The sequence below is a fragment of the Dendrobates tinctorius genome, unplaced genomic scaffold (genome assembly GCF_039654945.1).
Source record: "Dendrobates tinctorius isolate UK_male_01 unplaced genomic scaffold, ASM3965494v1 ptg000086l, whole genome shotgun sequence".
In the NCBI taxonomy this organism is placed as follows: domain Eukaryota; kingdom Metazoa; phylum Chordata; class Amphibia; order Anura; family Dendrobatidae; genus Dendrobates; species Dendrobates tinctorius.
Genome location: NW_027361754.1, coordinates 53,283,970 through 53,310,564, shown reverse-complemented (window position 1 = coordinate 53,310,564; position 26,595 = coordinate 53,283,970).

Here is a 26,595-nt window from a genome sequence, read left to right as displayed (position 1 = left end):
GTACATTAATGAGAAAAAAAAATGAACTTTTTGAATTTACCAAATGGCTGCAATGAAGCAGAGTGAAACATTTAAAGGGGGCTGAATACTTTCTGTACCCACTGTGTATGTATTTACATATGTACAGTGGCATATAAAAGTATGGACACCCCTAGTTAAAATTATTGTTATGCTAAGTCCACATGTAGCGGAATTCCCGCGGAAGTTACCATTCCGCGGGAAAATCGCATTTTAAATTCCCACAATTTTCCGGTGGAAAAACTATCATTTTGCAAGAGTAATTAGCTTTCAGAATGCTAGCGTTTTCCAAGCGATCTGTAGCATCGCTTGGAGAACTGATTGACAGGTTGGTTACACTGGTCAAACATAGTGTTTGACGAGTATGACCAATTTTTTACTATTAAGGCTCCCTATGCAGCCTCAGTAGTAAAAAGATCTAAAGTTAAAAATAATAAAAAAAATACAAAATCGGGTTATATTCACCTTCCGACGTCTCCGCGATGCTCCAGCAGGTTCTCAGTGATGCATTGCGACAATGACCTTTGATGAAGACCGTTACTGCATCGCGAGACGTGACGTCAGCAAAGGTCATCGCAATGCATCACTGGGAACGAGAGCTGCCGCGTGTATCGCTGAAGCCTGGGGACGCTGCGTGGGACGTCGGAAGGTGAATATAACTCGATTTTTTTATTTTAATTCTATTTTTTACAGGGATATGGTGCCCAGAGCCCGGAGCACAGTCTCCTCTCCTCTGGACCGTGGGTACCATCCGCAAATGTTCTGCTTACTTTTCGCATGGTGGGCACAGCCACATGCGGAAAGTAAGCAGAACAATGCATTCCTATGTGGGCGGAATCGCCGCGTTTTCGCAAATTAATGAGCATGCTGCGGATTTTGCCGCGATGCGATTCCGCCATGGGAAAATCCGCAGCATTAGCACAGCATTGCGGAATCCCATAGGAATGCATGGGATGCTGTTTTTTTTTTGCGTTTGCGTGGCAAAATCTAGCGGTAAAAACCGCCGTGAAAACGCAAAAAAAAGCTGAACGTGTGAACGCAGCCTTATTATGAACAGTCAAGCAAGCTGAAGATGAAATGATTTCTAAAAGGACTAAAGTTAAAGAGAACACCGTTCCTTTGCATTTTAGGCAAAAAGAAAAATTATATTGTTATTCGCCAATACCAGGTATATACAGTATATACACTGCTCAAAAAATAAAGGGAACACTAAAATACCACATCCTACATATCTCTGAATGAAATATTCCAGTTGCAAATTTTTATTCATTGCATAGTGGAATGTGTTCAGAACAATAAAACATAACAATTATCAATGTAAATCAAAATGAATATCCCATGGAGGTCTGGATTTGGAATGATACTCAAAATCAAAGTGGAAAATCAAATTACAGGCTGATCCAACTTCAGTGGAAATGCCTTATAACAAGGAACAGATGCTCAGTAGTGTGTGTGGCCTCCACCTGCCTGTATGACCTCCCTACAATGCCTAGGCATGCTCCTCATGAAGAGGCGGATGGTCTCCTGAGGGATTTCCTCCCAGACCTGGACTAAAACATCTGCCAACTCCTGGACAGTCTGTGGTGCAACGTGATTTTGGTGGATGGAGCGAGACATGATGTCCCAGATGTGCTCAATTGGATTCAGGTCTGGGGAATGGGCAGGCTAGTCCATAGCTTCAATGCTTTCATCTTGCAGGAACTGCTGACACACTCCAGCCACATGAGGTCTGGCATTGTCCTGCATTAGGAGGAACCCAGGGCCAACTGCACCAGCATATGGTCTCACAAGGGGTCTGAGGATCTCATCTTGGTACCTAATGCCACCCCACACCATTACTGACCCACTGCCAAACCGGTCATGCTGAAGGATGTTCCAGGCAGCATATCACTCTCCATGGCGTCTCCAGACTCTGTCACGTCTGTCACATGTGCTCAGTGTGAACCTGCTTTCATCTGCGAAGAGCACAGGGCGCCAGTGGCGAATTTGCCAATGCTGGTGTTCTGTGGTAAATGCCAAGCGTCCTGCGTGGTGCTGGGCTGTGAGCACAGCACCCATCTGTGGACGTCGGGCACTCAGACCATCCTCATGGAGTTGGTTTCTAACAGTTTGTGCAGACACATGCACATTTTTGGCCTGCTGGAGGTCATTTTGCACGGCTCTGGCAGTGCTCCTCCTGTTCCTCCTTGCACAAAGGTGGAGGTAGCGGTCCTGCTGCTGGGTTGTTGCCCTCCCAAGGCCCCTTCCACATCTCCTTGTGTATTAGCCTGTCTCCTGGTAGTGCCTCCAGCCTCTGGACACTATGCTGACAGACACAGCAAACCTTCTTGCCACAGCATTGATGTGCCATCCAGGATGAGCTGCACTACCTGAGCCACTTGTGTGGGTTGTAGAGTCCGCCTCATGCTACCACGAGTGTGAAAGCCCAACCAACTTTCAAAAGTGACCAAAACATCAGCCAGAAAGCATTGGTACTGCGATGTGGTCTGTGGTCCCAACCTGCAGAACCACTCCTTTATTGAGTGTGTCCTGATAATTGCCAATAATTTCCATCTGTTGTCTATTCCATTTGCACAACAGCATGTGAAATTGATTGTCAATCAGTGTTGCTTCCTAAGTGGACAGTTTGATTTCAAAGAAGTTTGATTCACTTGGAGTTATATTCTGTTGTTTAAGTGCTCCCTTTATTTTTTGAGCAGTATATATATTATATATATACTGTATATATATATATATATATATATAGTAAAATAACTACTTGATACACTGCTAATTTTGCAAGTTTTCCCACCTACAAAGAATGGAGAGATCTGTAATCTGTAATTTTTATCGTAGGTACACATCAACTGTGAGAGACAGAGTCTAGAAAGAAAACCAGAACATCACATTGTATGATTTTGAAATAATTACATTGCATTTTATTGCATTAAATAAGTATTTGATCACCTACCAACCAGCAAGAATTCTGGCTCTCACAGAATCCCTCCTACTCTGCAACTATTAATTGCACCTGTTTGAGCTCATTACCTATATAAAAGACACCTGTCCACACATTCAATCACACTCCAACCTCTCCACCATGGTCAAAACCAAAGAGATGTCTAAGGACCAGGGACAAAATTATAGACATGCACAAGGTCAGGAATCAACCTAGAACTAAGCAGGAGTGCCCAAGGAGAGCTGGGACCGCAGTCTGAAATATTGCTATGAGTAACACACTATGCCATCATGGATTAAAATCCTGCAGGGCACTCAAGGTCTCCCTGCTCACACCAGAACACATCCAAGCCCATTTGAAGTTCCCCAATGACTATCTGGATGATCCAGAGGAGACATGGAAGAAGGTCATGTGGTTAGATGAGACCAAAATAGAACTTTTTGGTATAGACTCCACTTCATAGGAAGAAGGATGAGTACAACCCCAAGAACACCATCCCAACCGTCAAGCATGAGGGGGGAAACATCATACTTTAGGGGTGCTTTTCTGATAAGGGGACACGATGACAGCAACCTATCGAAGGGAAGATGGATGGGCATAAGTGTCACAAGATTGTGGCCAACAACCACCTTCCCTCAGTAAGAGCTTTGAAGATGGGTCAAGGCTGGGTCTTCTGGCATGACAATCACTCAAAACACACAGTCAGGGCAACTAAGGGGTGGCCTTGTAAGAAGCATTTCAAGGTCCTGGAGTGGCCTAGCCAGTCTCCAGACCTGAACCCACTAGAAAATCTTTGGAGGGAACTAAAACTCAATGTTGCCCAGTGACAGCCCTGGAACCAGAAATATTTGGAGATCTGTATGGAGGAGTGGGCCAAAATCCCTGCTGCAATGTGTGTAAACTTGCTTAAGAACAACAGGAAATGTCTGATCTCTGTAATTGCAAACAAAGATTTCTGTACCAAATATTAAGTTCTGTTTTCCTATTGTATCAAATACTTATTTCATGCAATAGAATGTAGATTAATTATGTAAAAATCATACAATGTGATTTTCTGCATTTTATTTTTAGATTCTGTCTTTCACAGTCGGAGTGTACCTACAATAAAAATTACAGACCTCTCTATTCTTTGTAGTTGGGAAAACCTGCAAATTCGTCGATGTATCAAATGCTTATTTACCCCACTGCACATATACTTATATATATAAATATTTGATACATTTACGATTTTATATTTAATATATATATATATATATTTCAGTGTTTTAATTTGATCTTGCAACATTACTAGAATTTTTTTAATCAATTACAACTAAATGGTTTTGTAATTTTTATGACTATTGTTCTGCCCTCTGAATATAGGGCAAATATGTTTGCATTATATGCTGGTTTAGCTAGAACCATCTAGTGGGGGCTGAATTTATAGCTGTGTCTTAAATAGCATTTACAGCCTGTGTCTTTAACAGAAGTGTTGCACTTGGGATTGAAGCAATGCATTGTGGAATGAAGCAATGTATTCTGGGATGAGGAACATGCAATTTTATTCTGTGTATTTCATAAGGACATACATCTTTATCTGTCCTACTTGTAACTCCCCAACTTGAGTTTGTTATCCTTGTAAAGCATATCTGGTAAGATTATTATCTTTCTTGCAATGCAGTGTTACAGAGATGTTATTAACTGTACAGCAGCCAGAGCTCAGTAGATATAATTAGACACCTGTGTGTTTCTATGAAAAGTTTGCATCACACTGTATACTTCCTGTAATTGTGTTAGCTGTGTGATCATCTGCCCAATACTTACCCATGTCGTTTGTATTCTTTATAGTTTTACCGCATGTTCAATACTCTTCACCAATAAACAAGTTAGACTACATGGAACAGTCTGCTTATTTTGGAAGATAGAAAGTGATTTATGCTGTACGCTAGAATGCACACCGTGTCAACGTGTATGAAGGCAGAACAACTATATAAGTCTAAATTTCCACCTCATTGTTTATTTACCATAATTTAATATAATTATTTTTATATCACTTTTTAGAATATATTTTCTATTATTATATTAGTATGTTGAAGATGTGAGGAATGAGGTGCTTAAAATTAGTCAATTTTTTTTAAATTTGAACAGTGCAGCACAAAATTATTGCATGCCTAAAATGTAAACGTGTGAAACCTTCCTGGAACTTAATGGTGGAACTGCTTTATTGCAATTATCACGCAGAAAATAAGCAGAACGTCTTATATTGTGAAAACAACTGTCTCATTATCATTGGCATACAGGATGTTTAGTGATAAAAGAGGCAAGATTATAAATGGAGGCAAGGCTATAAAATTACAAAACTATCACACCATGATAAATTTGACCTTTCTTTGGGGCTTCTGTTGTCACTCCCCATACCTTATGATATGGCCGCTGATCAGACGGAAGCAAGGTTTGCTAGTTAAGAAGTCTTTTGTCTTTATTTATGGTGGAAAATTCAGATTTTATACTTTGCATTGTTTACTATAAATAACCTAAAATATATAAAATATAGGAAGTATGGGGATAATCTGTCCCTCCATGTCACGCTGGAAAACTCAAAATTCTATGGCTATTGTTCAGTGTCATTCTGTGTATTGTAAGGGTTAAATATTCTTAGAGTAATTATTTGTATTTTATAGATGTATAAGTCTATGTACATATTTAGTTTTGAAAAACATGAATCCCTTAAGACATGGTTTGTAAGAAAGGATATATTAGCTCAAGTAATCATGGAAAGTACAATACCCTAATTTACAGTACATACATATCCAATCAAGATAGCTCCAAATTCTAGAAGTTGAATTACTTATGGTATAACAAACTGGCAAATGTTGCTAATATAAAATCTTATAAGTGCATCTGTCATAAAGAATATATAATAAAGCCCATTTTAATACCAGTTACGTGCATAGCTTCTATGCAGACCGCACAGCTCCATGGTCACAGACTACAAAGACTTTAGTCTTTCTCTGTGTAATGGGAGAGGTGGAACTACTGTGCCATGGGCCGAGGAGAACCTGGAGGGGCGTAACTGACTGTTTGATAGTGCCCCTTATGGTGGGTTTAGACTTGGCTCCAGATGGACACCAGGTGCTGCACCAGAACAGACATCGAACGCACCAAGGGACAGGAAGCTGGAACGGCCAAGAAGGGAAGATTCAGCTGGTATTGGCAGGCACGACAGGAACCCAGGAGTAGTAGATGCAGAAGGGCACGGCTGGGAGACAGGCAGACACTAGTGGAAACTAACAAGTACTGGCAGGAACTAACAAACTGGGGACCTGAAAAACTAGCAAGCGTGCAATGAACCTGACTAACCGTGTTGCTCCGACACCTCCCATCAGGTGGAAGTGTCTTATTATTATTTGTATTTATTATGCTTTGCTTATATAGCACTATCTTATTCCACAGCACTTTACAGACATTATCATCCCTGTCCCCAATGCGGCTCACAATTTAAATTCACTATCACTATGTCTTTGGAGTGTGGGAGGAAACCAAAGAACCCAGAGGAAACACACGCAAACATGGTGAGAACATACAAACTCCTTGTAGATGTTGCCCTTGGTGGGATTTGAACCCAGTACCACAGTGCTGCAAGGCTGCAGTGCTAACCACTGAGTATAAGTGTCTCCCAGCCATTTTTTGAGGACATTTTTGGACAATGCATGCTGTCCCTTTAATAGGGAGGGAGCTCACTCACATGCTAAGGACACTGCCCTGGGATCTCCAAGCAATGTGCAGACCCTGGACAGCAGCCAGAGGAGAAGGAGGTGTGGGATAGGTGCCACAGTGGTGAGTAAGCAGGTGTCCCTGCTGGGGGAGGAGGGGAGTGTACAGGGACGCCGTCGCTACACTCTGCAGTTGCTCCGATCAGACTCTTACATTTTGAAAATGTATGATGTGTAGGTTCTCAAGGACATTACCAACAATGATGGCGAACACAGAGTGTGCGACCACAACCAAGGGCCCACCGACACCACCACCTATTTCAGCTGGATATGCATCTGAGGATGCACATTCAGTACAACTGTATCAGGACGTAGAAACCCGCCAGGTCCCTGCACCTCAATTCATGTTGCCGACGATTCAGATTTCTGCAGCTGACGTTGGCGTGCAAGTCACAGATGGCGTATAGCAGTGACATCATGTGTTGTGAGTTCATTTTCCCCTTCACTACTGAGGCCCGAGGAACTCCCTCTTCTGGTGAAGAAAGGTAGTGAGCCTGATTGTCAAACACCTGGGGCTGATGATGATGACTGGCTGAGTGGAGTTAATGACTGGATATAAGGCTGCCGACGCCCTTCTGGCCTGGGGGTGATTTCTCTGTGGACTTCTAGGAAACCAGTCTGATTCCTGCTCATCTAAAGCTAAGATTTCTGCTTTGCCTTTTTGCATTAGTGTTTTGTTTTCCTTGCTTTTCTGAATTCTGCCATTCCCTGCTGGGGTGAGCTGAATCTCCTTTTGCCTGTTGTTCTGTCTTCAGAATATTCCTGAGTACTGACATAGCTTTTTTGAAGCCTAGCGTCTTCAGGGCCTTTTTTACTGTCAGTTGGTTGGCTCTTATTTTCATAGGGTTTTTCATGGATTGCAGACAGCAGCCTTCCTGTCCTTTCCTATCTAAGCTAGCGTGGGCCCCATCTTTGCTCAGTCTATCTTTCTGTCTGTGTTTTGTTCTTTCTTCTTGCTTCACCGTCATTATATGTGGGGGGCTGCCTTTTGCTTTGGGGTCTGCTCTGGGGCAGTTTAGATTTCCCTTTCTGTCTTTAGGCTATGTAGTCCTCCGGCTGTGATCGAGGGGCCTAGGGCTAGTTGTGTTGATAGGTTCAGGGGTCTGCAATCCGATAGCTGCCAACTTCTCTGGTTTTCTGGACTTAGCTAGCATTTCTATTTTTGCCTCCTACGGTGACTCAATCATAACAATCATGTGTCACCCATAGCCGGCATGCCAAAGTCAACTACCTCTGCCCTGGTTATAGCAGAGGATGCCACGTGTCATGGGAGCGGGGGGAAGGTGAGAAGAATCTTTTTTTTTTAAATGTGCTAGAGAACAGCAGCAGAACTGGGAACATTATTACAGGATGGGCCCAGGGACTGGGACAATATACTAGTAAGGGGCCCAGGATGGGGACATTATTACTGGAAGGGACACAGGATATGAAACATATATTACTAGAAGGGGCCGGGATGGGGATATTACATCAGACTAGAGGACATTATTACTGGAAGGGGCACATGATGGGGGACATATATTAATGGAAGAGGCCCATGATGGTGTCATATAATACTGAAAGGAACCAGATTGGGTATATTACACCAGAATGGGGGACATTATTACTGGAAGGGGCCCAAGATGGGTGACATATGTTATTCAAAAGGGTCCAGGATGAGAGACTTATATTTCTGGAAAAGGCCAGGATGGGGACTTTACACCAGGATGAGAGGCGCTATTACTGGAAAGGGTACAGGATAGGGGAAATTATTACTGCAATTAGCCCAGGATAGGGGAAATTATTACTGCAATTAGCAGAATTCAGGACATTATTAATAGAAAGGGTAGAGGATGTTGGACATTATTACCAGAAGGGGCTCAGGGAGGAGGACATTATACAAGGAAAGGGCCCAGGATGTTACGGACTGGCGGAACACACCTAATTAAATATACGTAGCGGCTAGGTGCGTTCGCAGTCAGGGGTCCACCGTGCAGAGATGTTAACTGCTGCTGGACAATAACAGACGGGATATGATGGAGGATAGTCGAACACCGGCGGGTAACTACTGACCCGGTGTGAACAGGAACTAACTCTATTACTGCACACAGTCCGCCCTTGCAGGCGTAGAGGCCATAACCTGTTATACCTCACAGGCTACGGAGAGGAGAGTGCTAGTGTGACGTCACAGGACTCTGCCCCAAGACACAGGGTCAGCTCCCCTCTACACCCACTTGGATGCCACTAACCAACCTCAGCTTCGAGCTGGAAAGCGCACTATCTGCACACAGCGCCGCTCTGGCAGATGCTGCGGAAACGCGGTACCGAGGTGCTGTGTTCTGAGTGGCGCCCTCAGGCGCTGCTATGTCAATGGAGCTGAGAGCACTGCGGTGCTAGGCAGTGCCAGTACTTGGTGCTGACTAAGAACCCTAAACCCTACAAACATGCTTATCAAAGGGAGGGGAAATATAATAAGTCATTCACCAGAGTCAGACATCCATCATCAAACACACACTTCAGCAACAAATCTCTATATTAGCGCATGGCCGGACGGCCATGCGAACCTTTTATAGCTGCAGCCTTCCGGGACCTTTCTGGTGGTCCAATCAGAGCAGCAGCAGGACCTGAGCATGTGACCTCCGACCTCAAATGAGAGGTCGTCCCACGGGCATGCTCAGTAGGGAAAAAGCAGGACTTAGTCCCAGGAGCGTCTGCGTGCTGCTGACTCACGCATGAAACAATAGTAGAGCCAGAAGGAACAATCAGATGCCTAGCACTAGCCTAGGCCTTGCGCCGGGACCGACGTCTCTGCTGAGCAGCTTCCTCTCCAGCTGGAGAGGAATAGGAGACCGGAGAAGGCAAGGCCCGAGTTCCCTCCTGTGCAGAGGCAGGAACCCGACACCTAACACAGGATGAGGGACATTATTACATTGTGGGAAGGGGACAACACTTATGTCTTTAAAACGGTACAACGGCTAATACATCTGACCAATATAGAGGTGGGGGCCCAGGTCCAAATGATGCACTGGGGCCCCTTGAATTCTAGTTACGCCACTGTTACCAACCATTTTCTACCTTCTTCTTCCACCTCATTGCCTGCTCTGCGAAACATTCACTCACATTCTTGCAGGTATTTCTGCTACCTGGCTCAAAACAAGCCCCAATTGTGACTCATGACCACTAGTTCACACCTTTATGGGATTGGTTCAACATCAGTGCAGAGCTTGCCCAGGAATGGTAGCAGGGACAATGCACAGTGCAGGTAAAAGCATTTGGAAGCTGGTCTGGTGCCAAGAAGGTAGCAAAGACTACTCTTCAAGAAAACACCAAGGACAGACTGACTTTCTGCATGAAGTACAGTGATTAAACCAGTAGAGGACTGGGGTAAAACTATGTTCTCTGATGAAGAACCCTTCGGACTGTTTCTTGAAGAATGATTGTCTAGAGAAGAAAAGGTGAGCACTACCATTAATCCTATGTCATGCCAATAGGAAAGCATCCTGAGGCCATTCATGTGTGGGGGCTTCTCATCCATGGAGGGGGCTCACTCACAATTTTGCATAAGAATTTTTCCATGAATAAAGAATTATATCTAGACCCCACTCCCAAGAGCAACTTCTCACAAAGATCCATGAGAAATGTGGCAATGAACAATGCTTTTTAAAGCATGATGGAGACCACGTCACAAGGCAGATGTGATAACTAAGTGGCTCAGTGAACAAAACATTTAAATTTTGGGTCCATGGCCAGAAACTCCCCAGATCTCAATCACAGTGAGAACCTGTTGCTAATCCTCAAAAAGCAGAGAAAAAAATAAAAAACATAGAAACTGTGATAAACTCCAAGCACTGATTAGTCAAGAATGGGCAGTCATCAGTCAGGCTTTAGACTAGAAGCTGATATCCAGCTGCCAAGGCAAAGGGCAGAAGTTTTAATAGATAAGGGACAGCCCAGGAAATATTGAGTCTTTACATAAAGTTAATGCATTTGTCAATAAAAGTTTAGGCATCTGACTAAAATATCTAAAAACACTGAAGCAGCAAATTTTGTGAAAACCAAAATTTGTCTCAGCCTCAAGACTTTTGATTACGACAGTAAAACGTCAGTGCGCATGGTCATTTTTATCACATCATAAATCACCCATATCATTGTACTCTAATTCTAATTTTCTGTATAGATTTAATTTAATCAAGGTTTTAGGGCACGAGCACATTACAGGTAAAAAAAAAAAATAAATCAATCAATTTATCCAAAATAACTCTCATTTTACTTGAATGAGATGAAAATAGATAAAAATGTCAGCAGAATCCGACTCTTCCTGCAGAAAACGTGGAAAATGTCAATTTCCCATAATTTTTAAAGTCAACAAGATTTTTGCTGATTACCTTATCTGTACATCACGGAGATAATTTATACACAGCAAATTTGACCTAACTTTGAGTCTTCTGTTGTCAACACTGCACATCATTAGCAACTTAAAGTGAATCGCTTGTTAAATGCTTGTTATCATGACTTTTTTGGTGTAAATTTTTTGCCTTTAATTATTTACCGTATTCATCTTATCTACAGGAAGTGAGCTTTTTTTCATGCCCATGGCTATTAATATTTTACAGTTCACTGACAACATCACTATTACAAAAACCTTAATTTTCCTATTTTTTATTTAAAAAACCTAAAGGCTATTTGTCCACAATCTGGAAGTAGCAGCGCTTTGAAAGCTGTACATCTGCCCCAAACCCAAATTGTAAGAGAAGAAAAATAACTTTTATAACAGTCACTTGTGGGGCAGTCAGGTCCGAGGGGAATCGATGTTCTTGGTCCGGCGCCTCCAATCTTGTTACTATCACTGTCCGCCTTTCTGCTTCGTATGGATGACCCATCTCTACATCATCCACACAATTTTCCCCATCATCGCTCTCCTGCGCAGGCGTACTTCTAACTAGGGCAAAGTAAAGTACTGCAGTGTGCATGCCCCGGGGCTCTTTGACCTTTCCAGTGCAGAGAAGTATGCCTGCGCAGGACCACGATGCTGAGGAGACTGTGTGGATGACGTAGGGATGCGTCATCCACACGAAGCAAGAAGGAGGACGGCCAGACCAAGAACATCAACACGCCTCGGACAGGACCACTCTGCAGGTGAGTATAATAAAAGTTATTTTTCTTTTCTTACAGGTCGAGTTGGGGGCAGATATACAGCATTACAGAATGTACATCAGTCTTGAAAGGTGATGACTGTATCTCATATAGGCCAAACATGGTCACAGCCAGGTTCTGTTTAACTTGAAGCTCATGGGCCCCGATGAAGCATATTGTCTAGATCACGTGAAGTAAATATCCCCCTCTACTCCTCCTTGGTCAGGCCTCATCTGGAACACTGTGTACAGTTCTGGGCACCACATTTTAAAAAAGACATTGAAAAACTGGAACAAGTTCAGAAAAGAGCTACCAGGATGCTGAGCGGACTGCCAAGTATGTCCTACAAGGAACGGTTAAAGGGATCTGGGAATGTTTAGCTTGCAAAAAAAAATAGGCAAAGAGGAGACTTAATAGCGGTCTACAAATATCTAAAGGGCTGCCACAGTGTACAGGGATCATCATTATTCTCATTTGCACATGGAAACACAAGAAGCAATGGACTGAAAATGAAAGGGAGGAGATACAGATTAGATATTAGAAAAAACTTTTTGACAGTGAGGGTGATCAATGAGTGGAACAGGCTGCCACTAGAGGTGGTGAGTTCTCCTTCAGTGGAAGTCTTCAAACAGAGGCTGGACAGACATCTGTCTGAGATGGTTTAGTGAAACCTGCATTGAGCAGGGGGTTGGACACAATGACCCTGGAGGTCCCTTCCAACTCTAACATTCTAGGATTCTATGATTCTATGATATATATACACACATATACATAAATATAATAAACAAGCTTGGTGTCATCATACCTGTACTGACCCAGAGTACCATGATATCAGACTACTTTTACCACACACTGAACGAAGTAAAAACAAAACTAAAAACGATGGCAGGGTTATGTTTTTATTTTTCACCATTTCATCCCACGTGGATCCCCCCCCCCGTTTTTCAGTACATTTGATACCATTTAAAATTGCAACTCATCCAAGGCAAAGCAAGCCATCATACAGCTAGGCTGATGAGTAAAGAAAATGGTCATGGTTCTTGGAAGAAAGGGAGGAAAAAGTGAAAGCGTATAAATGGAAATTGTCCCTGGTTGGGAAGGGGTCATGGAATGTACAGTATATCTAAGCACTCCTTATCTAAGTTGTTAATGAGTAAAGCCTGACTACAACTATGCTTTTCATGCAGTAAACACAAAAAAACATTGTATTCCCAGTGATTGCCAACTGTGTTATCCTATGGAGCTAAGTCACCGTGTTAATTTGCACCTCACTCCTGCAGTCAGCGCAACAATCATATGGTCGAAATGCAGATATTCAGTGTGGTGAATCCAATTTTACAGAGGACAGGAAAAAAGGTTCTTGTTCTTCTCTTCTGGGCTCATCAATACTGGGGTGATAGTCTCACCACATCAAATTCATTTTACAAATTCATTCTACATTCCAAAGTAATGCACAGCAATTAGTGAAACATTAAAAGCATTGAGTTCAATGAATATCGCTGATTATCTTGGCTCCTGTCGAGGGGTGAGATTCTTGGAGCTGATTTGTTGGATGCTGGAAAAATGGGCAAGCGTAAAGATCTCGGCAATAGGGAACAAATTGTGGTGGCTAGACAACCGGGCATTGCTGTTTACAGTATGTATGCATGCATGGTTGGACCCCACCAAAAGTGGTCCAAGTAAGAACAATGGGTGAATCATCAACAGACTCATGGCTTGGTTCTTGTCGAGATGAGGGCTTAACCTCTTCACATCAGATCCTACAGCAGAGCTACTGTGAAAATTGTGAAAAATTTTAGTTGGTGTTTCTAAGATATGAGAACACTCAGTGCTTGGGACTGGCCTTAGTGGTAATGGTAGGACTGTTGGTACTTGACATCTGTGGCTGCAGTGGTCACATGCAGATTAGAGCATCAAAATGTAGTGGACTACCAGAGTGCCAATGCTGCAGCAGTGGGAAATTTTAATGCATTTCCTACTGTTAGGCTGACATGGTGAGATGGATCCACTAAGGGACATGACTGGCTGAACTCACAGACCAAGGGCAATTGCACAGGAGCAGGGATCTGGATAGCGGGCAATGTTGGATGGCAAGCAAGTGGAACAGAACACTCTAGAGACCACAGAGCCAGGAGTAACAATCATAGGAGAGCAGATGCAAGCTCAACACATGTCTGAAACCTGTTATAGAAGCAGGTTGTAGGAGCTGTAAGGGGAGGCCAGAACTATACTCGTGGCCAGAGACACTAAAGCATCTGTGTCCCAGCCTTCCCTCAAAGAGAATTGCATTTCATTGTTCAGTGTACCTGTGTCTCCAGATTCAGGTCCCCCTGGGCACTTCCAAAGCGGTGTTAGCCCTTCTCCGAGGCGACTCCCAGTAATTAAGACACAGTCCAGAGTAACTTGAACATTTTCTCTTCTTATGACTTCACACATTATATCCACAGTTGGCACGACAGGGGATACATATTCAACTTCACTTCTTTCCTCAGCTCTCCCTACTTTGCTGACGCTTCTAGCTTCTATACGGCATACGACCAGACCGGACCGTCTTAGACTGCTTCTCAGTTTCTTCCTGGCCTAACCTCACCATGAAGACAATTCCTTCTTCCTGTTTTGCCCCAGACTTGAAATCATCAGCCACCCGGTTTGGTTGCCTCTGGAAAAGCATCCGACCCATCTGTACTGTTCCTTGCGAAGCTCCAACTTCTTTCTGTTCCTCACTCCAACCCACTCCCACCCTAAAGGCGTCCACCCAGGCTATGAGTCACCACATCTTCACTCTACTGTTCCTGCCCACTGTATTGATGTACAGCGGCCATGAATAACGTGGGCTGGCGCTGCTTAATATTACGGGGCTGCTGAGCCGTCCTGGGCCATGTGGACGCTTCAGGCACCCTGGCCCATCTGAACTAACTTCCCTTCTTCCCTATCCTTAACTCCCGGGAGCCCCTCCTACACCTAATCCTATCCTGCTATGAATTCTATACACTAGAGTGCCTCCTTCTAGTGTCCAAAACAGAGCACTACGCTTTCTCTATACTATAAAAAGCAAACCATGAAAGCCATTAAATATTATCACAACTATGTGACATACATGTATGTCATCCCCTGAGGAAGAAGTAGTTCATGCTTCGAAACGTGTTGGGAGTAAAAACATTGATATTTTAATACATCAGTAATTGTGCATTATGTTAAGCAGTGCACGAAGTCCAAAAAGAGCTCCATAGGATTTGATGTGTCGGCGGTCACTTGTTTGACCCTTGGATGTGCAGCAGCTGATCACTAACTCTATGTGCTTTAACCTCTCCTATAGCAGGTGAGTAGATTTTACATACGCTTATAATTTTATCATCGGATAAGACCCTATTTGTGGTTTTGTGTTCCTATAGTGCAAAAGATAAAACGATGGTAATACCCATAAGAGGTAGCAGTACCATGTCACACATGTGGTAATACATGTAAACATGTAGCAGTACCAGTTAGCAAAGAGTAATAAATACAACATGGAACATCTTCACTTAACCCCTTTACACTCTCCTTTCCTTAAGTTTGGTCATCCCTGACCAAACACTTTTAAAAACTTTAATATTTACAACACATACTCCGTGCAGGGAGATTATATGAGGTAGTCACATCTGGTACGCACCAATGTTTATGTCCAACGCATGGGACAGCAGTCCTGAGAATAAGCTCCCCCTTTTCTTGAGAGAAGCACAGTCCTTCTTCTTGTGGTCTCCAGCCAAGAAGACAGTCTCCGCTTTTCCAGCAGAATGGGCGCAACAACAAAAAAACAACGAGTCCATGGGCTCCAAATGTAATGCCTAGCTCGCAGTCCTCCAGGCCAAGATGCACAAATAAAATAGATCAAAAACAAACAGTTTTCATAGCCATTTTTGCCGTACAACCTCCCCATCCCCTCGTTAGGTGACCAATCTGATTTTTCCTCCACCCTGAAGGACGCAGAACAGTCCTTCAACACGTTCCATGAATAACGTAACACAAAAAGGAAAAAAAATTTCAATGGCGTGCTTTCCGTGTCCTCTTCGTTGGAACCCATACTCTGGTATGGGCCAAAGTGGATCCTGCAGCCGCAGAGTCCACAGTCCAGCCTGGCATGGCAGCAGCAGCGCAAAACTGCAGCACAAACAAGGACGGGTTCTCTTTCGCTTGGGCAGAACAGGGCATATCCACCCTTAATCCAGCATCGGCCCCGGGTTCAGTTCCCTGCACCTGGTGACTGATCGCCAGGTCTAGAGGACCACTCTCTGTTTCGCATGGGGGCGGGACTGGCCAAGCCCGGTGGAGTCGGATCTGGGGTGTACTCACCACCTCCCTGTAGAACATCCTGCACACCCTGGTCCCGCGGCTGTTGTGTTCCTCTGCACTGGCAGCCAAACAATCCGGCTCCCAGAGGCATAGCACCGTACCACTCCACTCTTCTGGCGCAAGCCCCTCTGGGACGTTCTCCATTTTCGGCTCTCTACTTTTCGTCGCCCGGCAACTCAGTTCCAGCTGCTGAAGGGGAGACTCCGGGCCCCTCCACAATGGCTCCAGTGGCTGAAAAAAACTCTGACTCCACCTGGGAAAGTTCCTCTCTCCACCGACATTCCAGTCCCCACTTCCCCATTCTGTCTCCCTTCTCCAGCAGGTATCGACATACTCGGTCATACAGTACATGGCTCATCCCTTCAGTCCAAACCAGTTTTCAGGGGGACCTCCTCCGACAACTCCACCCATCTGTTGTAAGTCAGTGGGAGGGGGCGAGGTATTCTCTTCATCTGCACCCACCAGGGGTGGACCAGGGCATACCGACAGGCTGGTCTTAGTACCAGGGGATGACGGCAATGCCCACGAAGGACGCGGTTCTTGTTGTTGTTTACTTCTTCTCCACAATCTCCCACCAATTCCACAGCCGCCATCTTGATCACAGTAATGGTGTCAGATTTTATCATCAAATAAGCCAAATCCAAGTCAGTAGTCAAGTCTGGTGTTGTCACAAAATCTTTAGTAGGCATAACCAGTATTTCTTCACCAGATCCAGCAACCACTTGCTCCTTTTCCCGATCACTTTCCAGGGGCACAGCAGTCGCATGCACATCATCATCATCAACTCTTCTTTTGGGTCCTCTGCATTGTGAGGTAGTCGTATCCTGCCGATTACGCCAAATGTAAGGGGAGGCCAGGACTATAGTCATGGCCAGAGACACTAAAGCATCTGTGTCCCGGCCTTTCTTGACAGAGAATTGCTTTTCACTGTTCAGCGTACCTGCATCTCCAGATTCAGGTCCCGCTGGGCACTTCCCAAGTGGTGTTGGCTCTTCTACGAGGTGACTCCCAGTAATTGAGACACAGTCCAGAGTAACTTGAACGTTTTCTTTACTTATGACTTCACACATTATATACACAGTTGGTACATCATGAGATACACATTCAACTTCACTTGTTTCCTCAGCTCTCCCTACTTTGCTGGCGCTTCTATATGGCATAAGTCCGGACCGGACCATCTTAGACTGCTTCCCAGATTCTTCCTGGCCTAACCACGCCATGATGACAATTCCTTCTGCCTGTATTGCCCCAGACTTGAAATCATCAGCCACCCAGTTTGGTTGCCTCTGGAAAAGCATCCCACCCATTTGTACCGTTTTTTGTGAAGCTCCAACTTCCTTCTGTTCCTCACTCCAACTGACTCCCCCCCTAAAGGTGTCTGCCCAGGTTATGAGTTGCCATATCTTCTCTCTACTGTACTGGCCCAATGTTTTGATGTCCAGCAGCCGTGGATAACATGGGCTGATGCTGCTTAATGTTACATGGTGGCTGATCCGTCCTTGGCCTATAGCCCATGTGGACACTTTGGGCACCCTGGCCCCATCTGAACTAACTTCCCTTGTTCCCTATCCTTAACTCCTGGCAGCCCCTCCTACACTTAACCCTATCCTGCTACGAATTCTATACACTAGAGTGCCCCCTCTAGTGTCCAAAACAGAGCACTACACTTTCCCTATACTATAAATAACAAACCATGAAAGGCAGTAAATATCACAAATATGTGCAAGTAAACGCAATAATACAGTAAAACGTGAAGACAAAACGATGGTAATACCCAAAAGGGGTAGCAGTACCATGTCATATGTGTGGTAATACATGTAAACATGTAGCAGTACCAGTTAGCAAAGAGTAATAAATACAACAAGGAACATTTTTACTTAACCCCTTTACAGAGCCACAGAAGATGACTGCAGTGATGATTTCTATGTAATGTGAACAGCCTGTAAAAATCAGTGCAGCATTTGATTAGTAAAACAGCAGGAAGCAAGTTGTGAGTTAAGCATCAAGTCTAAGGGTCAGCAATTGCAAATTGGAAAAATCATAAGACTTAGCAAAGATGAATGAGGCAAAATATGAATAATCTCTAAATATCACCGGTAGTTCATAATGCAAGCGATGGGATAACCAGCTGGTCTGGTGCCAATTGTAGAAATCACAGAAGTCTGAGGAGATAATAATAACAGAGAAAACTGGATGTTTGCAGAGTCCGAACACATTACTGTATTAGTACTCAGACACAGGGATGTGTCCAACTGTGCCTTAAATGGCCTAGTGAAATGATGTCACTGTGACATGCCGGGCAAGTTGTTAAGCCCCACGTGGAGTGCATCAGCTGGCAGCCATAGGGGAAGGGAGTGGAACCCGGTCCAAAAGCTGAGATAAGTACATACTACCTTCTCTCTCACCATTTTTCAAAAATATTAGCCAACTCTTTAACATATAAGCAGCATATTACAGGCTCCAGGCATTAGAAAAAAATTCCAGTGTCTGGGTTATATCCGCTACATGGACCAGGAGATGCAAATGAAGCAATGCAAATAAAGGTCAACCATTAAATTATTATGGGTATGCTCCATGCAGAGTCAAAGCATCAAGTACCTACATCGTCTGTACATTGGACTAGGCACGTGTGACAGGGATGAAAAGCAGAGATGTGGTCTGTATGTACAGGTTTTTTATACATTTTCATAAGAACTCATCAGAAACACATCAAGCAATTGGTTTGGGACCTCGAACACACAAAGCATATTAGATCAGTTCCTACATTCTTGGATTTATTCTTGGATTTATTCTGAAGCACTTCCATAAAACTCTCAGCCCTGAATAGTTCTTAATCCTCAGAAAAATGACAATATTTTCCTTGTTGCCACAGTGATACCTCAAGGTACAATCCGAATTAACAGCTGCATGCTTCCCCACCATCATAGACTAATTTAACAAAGCGGTCTACATCTTTCACCACCTGGGAATTTCCACTGCTATTGTAATTTGCACTAAGTGAATCCATATATATACAGTGTATATAGATATACACTGTATATATATACATTTATATACATCCTTCTCACCCCTCAATGAGGGTGGTCTTTTGTTGTCCTTTGTCAATCTTGGGTCCTCTACAAGAGGCCTGGGAGTTTGAGGGGGTTCTGCACAGGATATTAGTTGTTCCCAGCATTGCGCTTTTCTGGACAGAGAGTTCGGATGTTGCTCCTGGGATCTGTTGTAGCCATTTTCCCAACTTAGGGGTCACTGCTCCAAGTGCTCCTATCGACACTGCAATCACTGTTGCCTTTACCTTCCACATCTTCTCCAGTTCTTTGAAGTCCTAGTATTTCTCCAGGTTATCATATTCCTTCTTTCTGATGTTGCTGTCACTTGGCACTGCCACATCTAATATCATTCCTGTCTTCTGATCCTTGTCTACTATCACAATGTCTGGTTAGTTAGCCAACACCTGCTTATCCGTCTGGGTCTTGAAATCCCACAGGATTTTAGCCCTTTCATTCTCCACCACTTTTTCTGGGTTCTCCCACCTGGACTTAGGGGGTCTTAGCCCATATGCTGTGCAGATGTTATTGCATACAATTCCCTCTACTTGGTTGTGGCATTCAGTACACAATGTTCCTGCTTGCATTTTGCAACCTGCCACTATGTGTTGGATGGTTTCTGAGGTTTCTTTGCATAGTCTGCCCCTTGTGTGGTAGATTCCTTCTGCTGCTACTTAGTGCTTGCTCTTGTGCAGCTATCATTAGTGCCTCTGTGCTGTCTCGGAGTCCAGCTTTCTCCAGCCATTGGTAGGATTTTTCCATGTCAGCCACCTCCATTATCTGTTGATGGTACATCCCATGCAGGTGCTTCTCACAAAATTTGAATATCATCAAGTAGTTAATTTATTTCAGTTCTATCATATAGAGTCATTACAAGCAGAGTGATCTATTTCAAGTGTTTATTTCTGTTAATGTTGATGATTATGGCTTACAGCCAATGAAAACCCATAAGTCATTATCTCAGTATATTAGAATATTTAACAAAAACCTGCAAAGGCTTCCTAAGAGCTTAAAAAGGTCCCTTAGTCTGTTTCAGCAGGCTGCACAATCATGGAGAAGACTGCTGACTTGACAGATATCTAGAAGGCAGTCATTGTCACACTCCACAAGGAGGGTAAGCCAGAAAATGTCATTGCTAAAGAAGCTGGCTGTTCACAGAGTGCTGTATCCAAGCAAATTAATGGAAAGTTGAGTGGAAGGAAAAAGTGTGGTAGAAAAGCGTGCACAAGCAACCGGGATAACCGCAGCCTTGAAAGGATTGTTAAGAAAAGGCTATTCCAAAATTTTGGGGAGATTCACAAGGACTGGACTGCTGCTGGAGCCATTGCTTCAAAAATGACCACACAGAGGCGTACCCAGAACATGGGCTACAAGTGTCGCATTCCTTGTGTCAAGCCACTCATGACCAATAAACAAAGCTAGAAGCGTCTTACGTGGCCAAGGAGAAAAAGAACTGGACTGTAGCTCAGTGGCAGTGGCGTATCCAGGGGGGGCAGCCGGGGCAGTTGCCCCGGGCGCAGGCAGCAGGGGGGCGCAGTCGGGCCGCCCGGCCGCCTAATGCAGCGGTCCGCAGTATGCCAGTATCTCCCCCTCCCCCTGGCGGCTGCGTTCTGCCGCTACCAGTCCTGGGAGTCGGCGGTTCTCTGTGTCGGCTGTCAAGCTGACAGCCGACGCAGAGAAGGAGGCCGCGCCCACTCCCAGGCAGCAATTGTACTTGGCGTCGCTCTGACCGCCGGGTCAGAGCGACGTCAGCAGCGTGATCAGGTCATGTGATCACGCTGCTGACGTCACTCCCGGCGCCCAGAGCGAACGCTGGTGGTAAGTGTGCTCCTCTGTGGAGCTGAAGAACCACCGAAGATGGGGGGGGGTGTTCATGAGTGGAGATGGGGGTTATTGCGGAGATGGGGCTTAATGTGGGAATGGGGGTTAATGAGCGGAGATGGGGCTTAATGTGGGAATGGGGGTTAATGAGTGGAGACGGGGGTTAATGTGTGGGGGTTAAGGAGTGGAGATGGGATTAATGTGGGGATGGGGGTTAATGAGTGGAGATGGGGGTTATTGCGGAGATGGGGGTTAATGAGTGGAGATGGGGGTTAATGAGCGGAGATGGGGCTTAATGTGGGAATGGGGGTTAATGAGTGTAGACGGGGGTTAATGTGTGGGGATTAATGAGTGGAGATGGGATTAATGTGGGGATGGGGGTTAATGAGTGGAGATGGGGGTTAATGAGTGGAGATGGGGGTTAATGAGTGGAGATGGGATTAATGTGGAGATGGGGGTTAATGAGTGGGGGTTAATGTGTGGAGATGGGGTTAATGAGTGGGGGTTAATGTGTGGAGATGGGATTAATGTGGGGGGTTAATGAGTGGGGGATTAATGTGGGGATTGGGGTTAATGAGTGTGGGGGTTAATGAGTGTGGGGGTTAATGAGTGGAGATGGGGGATTAATGAGTGGAGATGGGGGATTAATGAGTGGAGATGGGGGTTAATGTGTGGAGGGGTTAATGAGTGGGGATGGGGGTTAATGTGTGGGGGGATTTGGGAGTAGGGACGAGGGGTTATTGAGTGGGGATAGGTGTACTTAATGTGTGTGGGGGATTGGGGTTGGGTGGGTATTTGGAGTGGGGATGGTATTTAATGTATGTGAGGAGATTTGAGGACACAAAATGAAGAGTATGTATGAGGAAACAGTATGGGGGATGGGTGCAGACAGTAAGGGGTGCGAACGGGTGAATGCATGTGGACACAGTATGGAGAGTCGGGGATATGTGTGAGCAGACAGTATAGAGAGTGAGGGGGTAAATATATGAGGAGACAGTATGAGGAAGGAGGGGAATAGTGTGAGGAGACAGTATATTGCAGATATTTGTATTTAGGGGCATTATAATGACACTTCTATCTTTAAGGGCATCGTGTGGGGATTTGCTTCAGAAGACCGGAGAAGATGGAAGTCTGCAGAGATGGCTGTGGATGAGAAAACTCATCATGGGGTCTGGACAAGAAGAAGAAAAGGAGAACGACTCCAGAGACGACGTCATCTATAAGGTACCTGGATGTAAATGTTATTTGTGATACTGACTAATTCTCATGTTTATATTCGTTAGGAACATTAAAGGGGTTGTCCAGGTTTGTGCTGAGTCTGCAGACATTCTATGTGACTGCAGACTTCTGAATTCTCACAGTGCTTACTGAACGCTGTCAGGATTCTCTCGTGCCGGTAATTTACATAAATACGGTCACATGCTGACTAGACATGTGTGGCCTCACTCAGTGAAAATGAACGGAGCAAGGCCGGGCACGTCTAGTCGGAATGTGGCCAGTATACAAATCACATACTTGTGCTGACATGACTGTATATCGGCAAGGGAGAATCCTAAATGTGTGCAGTGCATTAGTTGTGAGAATTCAGAAGCTGCAATGTCAGGATTCAGCTCTGCAGGTTCCAGTACTCATCACATGGACACTTCACTCATATGCGATTTTCATAGTTATGGTCCTGTGACATCGAGCTTCTCTTCCTGCTTTCAGTTTTTACTGAACATTGAGAGCATTAGGGAGAGCAGCTCGTGGGTACATGACTAACTGTGCAAGTCGCATATGTACTTGGGGGGGGGGGGGGCGCCGAACCAAATTCTTGCCCCGGGTGCCAGAAAGCCTAGATACGCCTCTGCTCAGTGGTCCAAGGTGTTGCTTTCAGATGAAAGTAAATTTTGCATTTTATTTATAAATCAAGGTCCCAGAGTCTGAAGGAACAATGGAGAGGCACACAATCCAAGCTGCTTGAGGTCTAGTGTGAAGTTTCCACAATTAGTGATAGTTTGGGGAGCCATGTCATCTGCTGGTGTAGGTCCACTGTATTTTATCAAGACCAAAGTCAGTACAGCCGTCTACCAGGAAATTTTAGAGCACTTCATGCTTCCCTCTGCCGACACGCTCTTTGGAGATGGAAATTTCATTCTCCAGCAGGACTTGGCACCTGTCCACGCTGCCAAAAATACCAATAACTGGTTTAAAAACAACAGTATCACTGTGCTTGATTGGCCAGCAAACTTGCCTGATCTTAACCCCATTGAGAATCTATGGGGTATTGTCAAGAGGAAAATGAGAGACACGAGACCCAACAATGCAGACGAGCTGAAGGCCTTGCCTCCATGCCACACCCCATCGATGCAGTAATTGATGCAAAAGGAGCCCCGACCAAGTATTGAGTGCATTTACTGAATTGAACATACATTTCGCCCAACATTTCAGATTTAAAATAATTTTTCAAGCTGGTGTTATAAAGTATTCTAATTTACTGAGATAATGACTTTTGTGTTTTCATTGGCTGTAAGCCATAATCATCAATAGAGTTGAGCGACTTTTGGTTTTTTAGGGTCGAGTTTCGTTTCGTGAAACCCGAGTTTTCCAAAAGTCGGGTCAAGCAAGATCGGCCGATTATAGGGAAAAGTCGGGGTCGTCCCGAAACACGAAACCCAATGTAAGTCAATGGGGAATAAAAGTCGGCAGTGAGAGGAGGACAGGAAACACACCTACAGTGCCCATTTGAATGCCAAAAGTATAAATTCTTCTTACTTAAGCTGGTCAACCTTAATTAACTTCATAATACAAGTTACGCACTGAAAAATGGGGGTTATTTGGCTAAAGTTGTGGGGGGGTAGGGCTGGCTCCAGGTTTTCATGTGCCCTGGGCGAAAGAGCGCTCCTTTAACACATACCACAACTCATCATGCTCCGATACGACAGAGAAATAGCGGTATAGTACAATGAAAAATACTTCACTTTTTACATCTCATGACGAGGCCCATCTATTTCTCCATACAGAATCATTGGTCCCATATAATGTTTGAAACAGTATATGATGAGCTCCACATAATGCTACAGTATATGTTGGTCCCCATGGATGAAGCTCCACTGTCTTTTGGGCCCGAATAATGCTCAAAACATAATGGGCCCCATTTCTAATGCTCTAGTGTATAATGGGCCCTGTAAATGCTGCTCCAGTGTCTGATGTCTACCTTTGGAATGTTCCAGTGTATGGTGGGCCTCATCTATCATTCTCCAGAGTATAGTGCTCCCCAAAAATTGCTGTCCCAACATTGAAAACAATCAAATAAGTCTCCTCGCTAGGGAATCCCTGTACTAGTCTGGACTCCTCGTCGTCCCCATCTTCCATCTCACTGCACAGTATTTCAACCTTGCAAGTGCTGTGATCCTGAGCAAGCAGGGGGGGCCCACTCGTTGGCGACGGCACTGGCACAGGGCCCCTAATAGTACGGTGGTGTGTCTGATGGCGGGTGGGCCGAACCTGCACTTTCATCTGCAGCTTCCTCTTTGTCACCGTGTAAGATGGAACTGTATATGGGAAGGGTAACCTGAGTTTCATCAGGGTCAGATTCAGGCCGTGTAGCGTGCGAGGGGAATGTAGTGGTCTGGGTCAATGTACCAGCAGATTCATCGAGCAGTGGCTGGGCATCAGTGCACTTGTGTCGCCCCCAGGAGTACGGTCGCCACAGTGGCATTACCTTCCTCCTAGGGAGTGTGATGTCATGCTTGGGAGCAATGAAGGATCTCTCTAGCAGGTTAACTGATTGGGCGGCGTTATTCCCACGAGTCATGACCCTCCAAACAGCGTTCATGAAGGCAAAGTGTTTGTTTTACGTGGGCAGTATGGTTGCAAAGCTGAACCTTAAAGGAATGTCCAGAAGGGCACCACCAGGTGTGGAGCCTACGGTTAAATTCGACTCCACCTGGGAAACCTCAACCATGTCAGCTACAGAACAGATGCACACATTGCAAGCTTAATTCCGTTAACGAACGAGACTCCGCCATGCCCCGCGGTCCGAGTCCGGCTTACTAGAGGGACACGTGAGGCTCTGGCACATGAGATTGGCCAATAACTGGTGTGTCATGCCCTTACATGTCCGTGGCTGCATGTGCGCTACACTGAAAAGGCCAGCGTTTGTCGCTTACAGGTGCAGATAACCCGCTGAACAACGTTAGTGATGGGGATCACTGATTACAATTATTACCCGCGAACGATGATTTCCCAGTAAGTGCAGGTCAACCGCAGTTCCGGAATTAGGCCTAACAGTCATTCCTGAAAAAATGAAAAACTTACGTGTGCAAACCACAGGTGCTGTAGCTTGCTTAACAGCTCGCCAGCCGTTCTCACGCCCAGTATGGATTACACGTGATTGCACAAAGGTGAGAAAGGGTACCGTATCCCCGGATAACATGTATGGATAGCGTACACATTCAAAATATATGTCTATACATCAGGAGGCAGGCTCAGACGGTGTTAGGCCCAGTATGGCTTGCACGTGATTGCACAAAGGTAAGAAAGGGTACCGTATCCCCGGATAACATGTATGGATAGCGTACACATTCAAAATATATGTCTATACATCAGGAGGCAGGCTCAGACGGTGTTAGGCCCAGTATGGATTGCACGTGATTGCACAAAGGTGAGAAAGGGTACCGTATCCCCGGATAACATGTATGGATAGCGTACACATTCAAAATATATGTCTATACATCAGGAGGCAGGCTCAGACGGTGTTAGGCCCAGTATGGCTTGCACGTGATTGCACAAAGGTGAGAAAGGGTACCGTATCCCCGGATAACATGTATGGATAGCGTACACATTCAAAATATATGTCTATACATCAGGAGGCAGGCTCAGACGGTGTTAGGCCCAGTATGGCTTGCACGTGATTGCACAAAGATGAGAAAGGGTACCGTATCCCCGGATAACATGTATGGATGGCGTACACATTCAAAATATATGTCTATACATCAGGAGGCAGGCTCAGATGGTGTTAGGCCCAGTATGGATTGCACGTGATTGCACAAAGGTGAGAAAAGCTACCGTATCCCCGGAAAACATGTATGGATGGCGTACACATTCAAAATATATGTCTATACATCAGGAGGCAGGCTCAGACGGTGTTAGGCCCAGTATGGCTTGCACGTGATTGCACAAAGGTGAGAAAGGGTACCGTATCCCCGGATAACGTGTATGGATAGCGTACACATTCAAAATATATGTCTATACATCAGGAGGCAGGCTCAGACGGTGTTAGGCTCAGTATGGCTTGCACGTGATTGCACAAAGGTGAGAAAGGGTACCGTATCCCCGGATAACATGTATGGATAGCGTACACATTCAAAATATATGTCTATACATCAGGAGGCAGGCTCAGACGGTGTTAGGCACAGTATGGATTTGACGGCCCAGACTACACAGCGGAGGAGCAGGGAGAGGTAAAGATTGCAAATGCTGGGGCCCTGCCCAAGCAAGGGGGGCCCAATCGTGGGCATCGGTACTGGCACTGGGCCCCTCATAGTACGGCGGTGTGTCTGACGGCGGGTGTGCACCACCACCGTCAGAGACACTT